Below are 8,444 nucleotides of genomic sequence, written 5' to 3' on the forward strand. Positions count from 1 at the left end.
GCTCCCAAATTTCCATGAAGCCGACAGGCGATGTAGGTACATGTCGGCAAGATGATTAGACAGTTTAGAAGCAGGTCCTTGTCTGAGGTGGAAACTGCAACTGCTAATTAGTGACAGGGAGAGATGATGGAAGCCGCCGTCTTGGGGCTGCCTTGTCGCAAGGAGTGTGTCTGCATCCAGAAGTCAGATGAGCGGTGAGTGCAGCTGACAGCTGTCTGTCTGAGGGAGGGGGTGGGCTTCCTGCTCTGTGTTCCCTGGGGGCTTGGCCTCTGGTCACATGTCCAGGCTTAGTTCTACTTGGACTTCTTGCATGCGGGTGGAGGCTGGCAAACCTGCTTGGTCTGCTGGGGTGGGGGGCAGCACTGCTTGGGTGGGGGGCAGCACTGCTTGGGTGGGGGGCAGCACTGCTGGGGTGGGGGGCAGCACTGCTGGGGTGGGGGGCAGCACTGCTGAGGTGGGGGGCAGCACTGCTGGGGTGGGGGGCAGCACTGCTGAGGTGGGGGGCAGCACTGCTGGGGTGGGGGGCAGCACTGCTGAGGTGGGGGGCAGCACGGCTGGGGTGGGGGGCAGCACGGCTGGGGTGGGGGGCAGCATGGCTGGGGTGGGGGGCAGCACGGCTGGGGTGGGGGGCAGCATTGCTGAGGTGGGGGGCAGCACTGCTTCATCTTCTGCTGAGACATTCTGGGCGGGAGTGCAACTGGAAGCAGAAAGACACAGAAGTGAGGAGCCCCGAAGTCATGGGGAGACTCTGGGACCAGGCGAACCTTGGCCACCTTCACGTCCCGCTCTGTTTTCACCTTGCCCCCTGATCACTTTGCTAATTTCAGGTGGGTGTCCACGTGTGCGTGTGTGCATGTGTAAATGTGTGTGCGTGAGTATAAAGTGTAGCTAAATGTTTGTAAGCCATTTCCACTCTTCCCGAGTCAAAGAAATAGAAAAGGAAGAAAGGAAGGAATATTTGCCTCACATAGTCAAAGAGAGATGGGACTTTGCTCTTGGCCATTGGGTTTGATGTTCCTTCTCCCCCACAGAGTTAGTAACCTGAGACACAGACTACAGCAGAATCACTCATTGTTTCCGCCCGCCTGTCTTGCCAATTAGCTGACACAGGGAGGGAGGGAGGGGAGAAGGAGAACAGAGAGAGGGTGGAAGAAAAGAAAAACATAAGCGAGATGGAGGGGGCAGAGGGTAAGAAGGAAAGACAGGGAGAAAGAGAACCAAAGTCATACACCATCGAGACAAAGCCCGTGGAATCTGGAACAGGAGCACCTGGGATTGAGTTGTGGCCAAACCATTAGCCAGCCGCTGACTCTGGGCGACATACTTGACTTTCTGCCCTCACTTCCCTTAGGGTTGTTGTAAGGGTTCAATGAGCATATCAAAGTACAGACCTCCAAATATGTCTGCGTACCGAATGTACGCATGTGAGTGTGTGGACACACGCAGAGTGCCTAGCACGCCATGGGCACTGTTTCAATGTACTAAATACATTTCTGAAAATTGTAAAAGGAGGCCAAGGAGCAGCTTAGCCACTCTCTAAGAGAATTTATAGAAAAGAGGCATCTGGAGATGAAATGGACCTCTTGGTTCAATTCTTAATGACAGTTGAGAAAAGCACAGCTCAGAGAGGGAAGTGACTGTTCTCCAGCCACTTGGTGCCGCTTGGTGGAAGCAGTGTCCCCGATTCCCAGAGCAGGCCCTTGCCACTGTGCCACTTCAACTTGTCTCTGCTGCTGCCCGCTCCCTGAGGCAGGCTGCTGTCCTCTCTGTCTTTCCCTTAAAGGGCAGCTCTGCAGCTCTCTGTGCCCCATAGCTGGTGCCACCCTCTCCTTCCACAGTGTCCTTCCCAGCACCTGGCAAGACTCAACACCCACAGCAGGCCGGCTGGAGCCTCAGGACACTGGCCTCTTAGCAGACCCACCCCCCATCTCAGCCCACCCCCCACAGCCCTCCTTGGACTTGCAGACTAAGATAGCTTGGTCCCAAATGGTACAGGAGAGAGAGCGGCCCAAACCACCTGGAGCTCCAGCCTCAGCTCCCAGCCATGGGGGGCAAGGCTGTGAGGAGCGCTGCTACTTTGTCACACTTACCCGAGTTCCCTGGCGACTGAAGACTGAAGCGAGGAGCTGCCACGGGGGTTGGGATGCCCCAAGACTGCCCACCTTTTATATACCTCGTTGTCGCCTGAGGCCATGAGCTGGCCTAGGATTGGGGTGCCCTAATTAGTCCCTAGTCACAGTGGTATCCACCTGTCCTTCCTCAAATTTTAGGTTTTAGTCACCCCCCCAGGGCTGGCAGCCACCCCATTGGCATGGCCGGCCTGGCCCTGGCCCCTCCTCCCGTCACTTTACGAGGTCTGACTGCTTTGGATTTCCAAACCCACTCGTGACTTTTGACTTAGAACGTTGGCATCTGGGATGGTCCCAAGTGAGCATTCAGGGCAGTGCTAGGTGTGGGGGGTGTGAGGGCAGTGTCCTGGGATGTCCTGGGTGGCAGACGGGAGTGAGTGGGCTGGGTGGGTGCTCACAGGGCATGGCTGGAAGGGAACCCTAACCACGGAGGCGGCGAAGGGCTCTCTGAGAAGCCCGTTCAACTTAGCAGCTATGACCTGGACTAAACCGGGGCCCAGAGCCACGCAGCCGGTTCTGGTGGGAAGTAGCTTTGGTTTTTCTGCCTCTTATTACCGTTTCCCCGAAAATAAGACCTAGCTGGACCATTAGCTCTAATGCATCCTTTGGAGCAAAAATTAATGTAAGACCCGGTCTTATTTTACTATAATATAAGACCGGGTCTTATATAATGTAATGTAATGTAATATAATATAATATAATATGAGGTCTTATATGAATTTTTGCTCCAAAAGACGCATTAGAGCTGATGGTCCGGCTGGGTCTTATTTTCGGGGAAACACGGTACTTAAGCAATAAATGGCGTCTGCAACCCTCTGTCCTGCCTGCTGTTGAGAAAACCATTAGGTGCCATGAAAAGAAGCTGGGTGGTTACAGTAGATGGCACTTATCTCTCTCTTTACATATGTATAGGTCACCTGGACTCCAACGTTTCTGGAGAAATGATTAGCATAAGTGGAGGGAGTGGAGGAACTATGAAGCCTGAAGGAGTCACCTGGGCTGGGTCCTGGATTCTGAGTGCTGCCATACCCAGTCCTGATTCTGTCCCTCCATTCCTGTCAGAGATTCCAGGACAAAGAGGGATGGTCCCCGCTTAGATGCTCTCCATAACTGACAAAGGACGAAACGTGGCTCTAAAAAAATCTGCAAGTGGTATTCGGGGGCGGGGCTCTCTGACCTTCCCCAGCTGGGTGGCCTTGGGCACTTGGTGCCTTTGACCCTCGGTTGCCTCATCTCTTAAAGGGGGACAGTGTGTAAGGTTAAAATGGACAGCACGTGTGAAGTATGCGAATAGTGTTTGGCACATAGCGTAAGTACTCAGCCACTGTTGGGGGACCCATCAGCCGGGCTCTGATACTCGGGCGAGACACACTCTTAGAAATATGCAATAGGGATGTAGTTGCAAAATTTGAAGGCAAGTAGAGTCACTTGTCATCCAGTGTCATGAGACCTTGCCTGAGATGTTGGCTGACAGAAATGAAACAGGCAAGCTGGTGCTGAGGATGGCACGTTTAAAATGTCAGACATGGAATTTTGCCATTGCTCTACTGAAAGCCTTACAGTTTCCCATGACCTTGGATGTCATGCCGCGAACACTAGAAGACACGGGCTTGGAAGTCAGTGGTCTCCTACTTACACCGTAGTTCTGACTTGCCGGGATCACAGGCTGGACGTGGGCAAGTAACTGAGGGAGAGCCAGAGGCGTGGAGGTCTCCCAGGAGGAGACTCCCTCGGACCTGGTGTCCCTCAGACAGAAGGCACCCCAGAGGGCTGCGGAAAGGGGTTTCTGATGGCAGAGAAGAAAGGCTGTGTGGGGTCGTTATGCTGCGAGGACCAATGATACTCAGAAGGAGCTGGGGACAGTGGTGAGCATGACAGACAGAATGTCACTGTTCTCAAGGCAACAGGACAGAGGGGCTTCAGTGTGGCACGTCTGCCTCTGTGAGTTGGGTCTGCGAGTGGGAGGGGGGAGAAAAGTGGTCACGTCTTCTTATCCTCCTAAGTCCAATGCTTACAGATATTTTTCAATTCTTTGACGTGGGTTAGCTGAAAAACATCAAACCCGCACAACCTTGGTGTGTGGCCTGTGTGGCCTGGCTCGAGACAGTATGGGACATGAGCTAACTCCCGAGGTTTGGGTGTGAAATCTGTCATCTTGTCTTGCACGAGCCTCTGACCCCCAGAGTAGGCTTTTTGTGGTTCTTGAGTCAGCTGCCTGAGGAACACACTGCTTCTACCAACAGAGGACAGAAAAGAAATGGGTAATCTAGAAGCCGCCAAGAAGACCAAACGCTCACCCTGGGCATTTGGGTGATATCATTCACTGGCTTTCATTCTCATCGCCCTCTTTCTCTTTTTCTTTCTCCAACCCTCTGTCTCTCTTGTACACACACACACACATACACACACGTACACACGCACACGCACACACACACTCACATTCACATATGCACACAGAGCCCCAAGTGTTTATGGGACCATACGGCTAGTTCTCAGTAAAGCTGCTGGGATGGAAGGTGGTATTTTCTACCAACTTCCGAAACATATGCACATACCACCCACCTCCCATGGGTCCCTATCTGCCCGGTGTATGGTCCCCACTTCCTTTGCATGGTTCCTATGCCCAAGGTTCCTTTTGGCTCCCGAGGACATTTTTTTCCTCTTCAGGTTTTCCTTGGTGTTCATCTCATCCTCATTTCACTGGCATGACCGTGAACGTGACAGTGAGGTAGTGGGAACGAGGTGTGTGCATTGGCGGAAGGAGGTGGGAAGGGGCCTCACCCCCCAGCATGCCTCTGGCTTGCAAACACACACCCGCTTGCTTGGTTTCTAGTTCTAGGCACCTGTTGGCACATCCGGCCTCAGAAGGACCAGGACCGAGCCAGTTAGAAGCGCACAGGCTGAGCTTGGCAGGGAGCTAGGCAGTCATCCAGTGTATAGGAAGCAGACACCATGCGGGTACGCTGGGGACAGGGGAACTGAGTAACACACAGGCCCAGAGCTCAAGGAGCGTGTGATCTGAGGGAGATAAAGCCAGGCCGATGCAATGCGGCAGAGGAAGTGGCGCTGGGAGGCAGATACCGTGACTCAGGACCTGAGGAGTGGCATGGGACGGGGTGACACAGGAGCTCCGAGGAGTGCTCACCCCTGGGCCAGGCTGGCATTGACAGCTAAGTGTCAGAGAGGACAGGGACAGCGCTGAGACTGGGGCTGGGCAGAGTCCTCGGCGTCCTGGCACCGAGCACACTTCTGGCTCAGATTCAGAGCGCAATACACGAAATGAATGAGGACATTCCGGGTGAGGGAATGTGGGCTGAGGAAACACGTGAAGTGGGGAAACACTGTGTGTGTTTTGAGGGGGAAAAAAGTCCTACTTGAGCGCCTGATGATTGGTGGTAAAGGCTTCATAACAGGCAGAGGTCGGTGGAAGCAGGCTCAGGACCCAGGAGGGTTCTGGAGCTGAAACTGAAGTGTGCAAGGAGATGGGGCTTTGGCCCTAAACCGTGCCCAGGTAACCCTTCATGGTGCACTGTCTATTTTTAACAATGTGATGGACTAACATAGGGAGGCAGAAAGGCTTTGGCTTATATTTAGAAGGCCCGGGTATGCTTCTGGCTCCGACATCAATTATCTGTGTGCTTTTGGACCACTGGCTTCTCCTCCCTGGGGGCTCAGATTTTCTACTTTGTAAAACATGATACTCCCTAAGGCCCTTTCCAGGTGTAAACACGGTATGATTTTTCTATAGGGAAGGGGGAACCAAAGGAGGGACATGACTGAAAGAGTGTTTTTGGAGATTAGTTTGGCAGCACCTCGCACAGGGAGGTGGGAGGGGGAGTGAGGTGGGTAAGGTGGAGGCAGGGTGATCAGTTGGGAGAGAAGAAACGATAAAGCCCTGGTCTGAGGTAGCATCCATAGAGGTGGAAAGGGATGGCTAGGTTTAAGGATGATCTTGATTCAGTGCAGCATTAGTCACAGTAGCCAAGATATGGAACCCACTGGAGTGCCCGTCAGTAGACGATTGGATAAAGAAGAGGTGGGACATATATACAGTGGGATATTACTTGGCCATAAAATGAATGAAATCTTACCATTTGCAACAACATGGATGGACCTCGAGGGTATTATGCTCAGTGAAATAAGTCAGACCGAGAAAGACAAATGCCACATGATCTCACTTATATGTGGAATCTGAAAAACAAAATAAACGAACAAATAAAACAGAAACAGATTCAAAGATTCAGAGAACAAACTGATGGTTGCCAGAGGGAAAGGGGGTAAGGGGATGGATAAAAAAGGGAAAGGGGTAGATTAAGAAGTACAGACTTCCAGCTGTAAAATCAGTCAGTCACGGGGATGTAATGTATCCCACAGGGAATAGAGCCAGTAATACTGTAATAACTATGGACGGTGACAGACGGTTATAGAGTTAGGGTGGTGAGCACACCGTAGGGTATATAAATGTTGAATCGCTATGTTGTACACCTGAAACTAATATAATACTGTGTGTCACCTAGGAGTAAAAATAAATTTAAAAATAAAATAGAAATATAAAAGTCACAGGACAAAACCCATCCGCTGTAACCCAATACCCACTTATAAGAAAGCCTTATAGTATATTGAAAGAAACGATCTTTTTTTTTTTTTTAATGATATGAATAAGTTTATTTTCATTTCCTTTGACATCTGCTGGTGTGGAGCCAGGCTCCGTTGGATAGGGCTGTGTGGTGCCTTGTATCTGTCTGCCTCCTGAAGTTCTGTTTACCATCTCCAAAAGGCTCAGCTTCTCAAGAAGCTGACAGTATATTTAGAAGGGTATGTTCCCAGGATGAGAGATTTGGAGTCCAGGCTGATGACATCAAATTTATCTCTTGGTCCATTCTGTTCTGGCTTCAGAGAAATAAGACAGCTGTTAACGAGATTGGTGCCATTTGGTGTGATTTCTTGAACTCCCATGTCTCAGAGATTTCATTCCTGCTCTTGTTTCTGTTGTAAGAGCTCACCACATTCTCTTTTTTTCTGTACGTGGAACCTAGATCTTCGATTTTGAAACCAAATTTGGACTCTTGACTCTGGAACCCCAATTTGCTTAGCAAGTTGCTCTCTGGAATCAATCCCAGGTTAAGGGTTGTTTGTAATGCTGTGATGAGGGTATGTAATTGGGAGGAAGTATAGCCGGTACGACACCGTCTATCTTCTCTACCATGAATCTTCTCTTCAGGGTGATCTTGGTCTTGGCTTGCTTCTAAGTCCTTCTCAGGTTCTAATCTTTTCTGAACTTGGTGCCTAGCTCTTCGATTCTGAAACCAAATTTGGATTCTAGACTCTTCAGTGTTGATTTCTAAAGCAAGCTTTTGTTTGGTAGCATAACCTGGGTAAGGTGTTTGATTGAATGCTTTGATGAGGATATTCAACTGGTCTTCTGTGAATTTGGTGCGGCTTCGTCTATGATTCCTTGCTGTGATCTTGTTTGTAGAGTTGTTTTGGGCCATGTTGTAATAGTCTTGAAGCTTTTAACCGGGCGAAAGAAACGATCTTGAACGAAGAATTCACAGGACTGGAGGATTGAGCGGATGAAGGGAGGAGTCAAAGGCACCCTATGATTCTAAGTGAGAAAGATGAGATGCAGAGCTGAGGGCCGGGAGGAGGGAAAAGAAAGGCGTATTGTGTTTGCACACGTGTGCCTGGCACAGCAGGATTCCCAGGGAGCCGCACTGGGCAGGGGGCAGCAGTAGCGCGGGGAGTGATGAGGAGATGGAAGGAGGGAGATCTCTTCTGTGGGAGTCAAGTGTGTGCTGAGCACTGGGAAAGGAGCACAGCAGCCAAACTCCAGGTCCCCGAGGGCCAGCCCTCCTTCTCAGTAGCAGGGTTTCGTCAGGGCACAGCAAACATCTAGACTAACAGGTGCCAGAGCCGGAAGGAGCCCAGTCAGTACTCAGAAAAAACATTCCCAGTTCCTGGTCCAAAGATTGTCAACAGTCGGTGACATTCTCAACAAGCCCCTGAGAGACGGGAATGTTACCATATTTAGTTGGTATAAGGTTGCTGGCTTTTAGTTCTTTGGCAGGTCTTACGCTTTTGTTAGGTTTTTGAGACTACACTTTTTCCAGAGCTGTTGGTGTTAAAATGACCTTTTGTGATCGAAAAGGATAGTAATCATAAAACGTCTTTGCCCTTAGTTGTCAAAATAAAAAGTTGGCCCTCTTTACTGATTGCATTGGGGTTTCTTTTTTCTTTTTTCTTTTAAGATTTTCATTTCAGTGGAATCCCCAAACCTGGGTGCCATTAATGTGTTGTGTCCGGCCTTCTCACTAG

At 50.5% G+C, this 8,444-nt stretch overlaps 1 pseudogene across 1 annotated transcript; it reads right to left on the minus strand.

Moving 5' to 3' along the window:
• Positions 1–273: 273 nt before the first annotated feature.
• LOC308487247 (double homeobox protein A-like) lies at positions 274–7,621 on the minus strand (annotated as a pseudogene). The gene is made up of 2 exons: positions 7,133–7,621; positions 274–575 (listed from the first exon to the last, which is right to left on the minus strand). The product of its transcript is annotated as a double homeobox protein A-like (transcript).
• Positions 7,622–8,444: the final 823 nt, after the last annotated feature.

This window comes from Rhinolophus hipposideros (assembly GCF_964194185.1).
Source record: "Rhinolophus hipposideros genome assembly, chromosome: 19".
NCBI classification, from domain to species: domain Eukaryota; kingdom Metazoa; phylum Chordata; class Mammalia; order Chiroptera; family Rhinolophidae; genus Rhinolophus; species Rhinolophus hipposideros.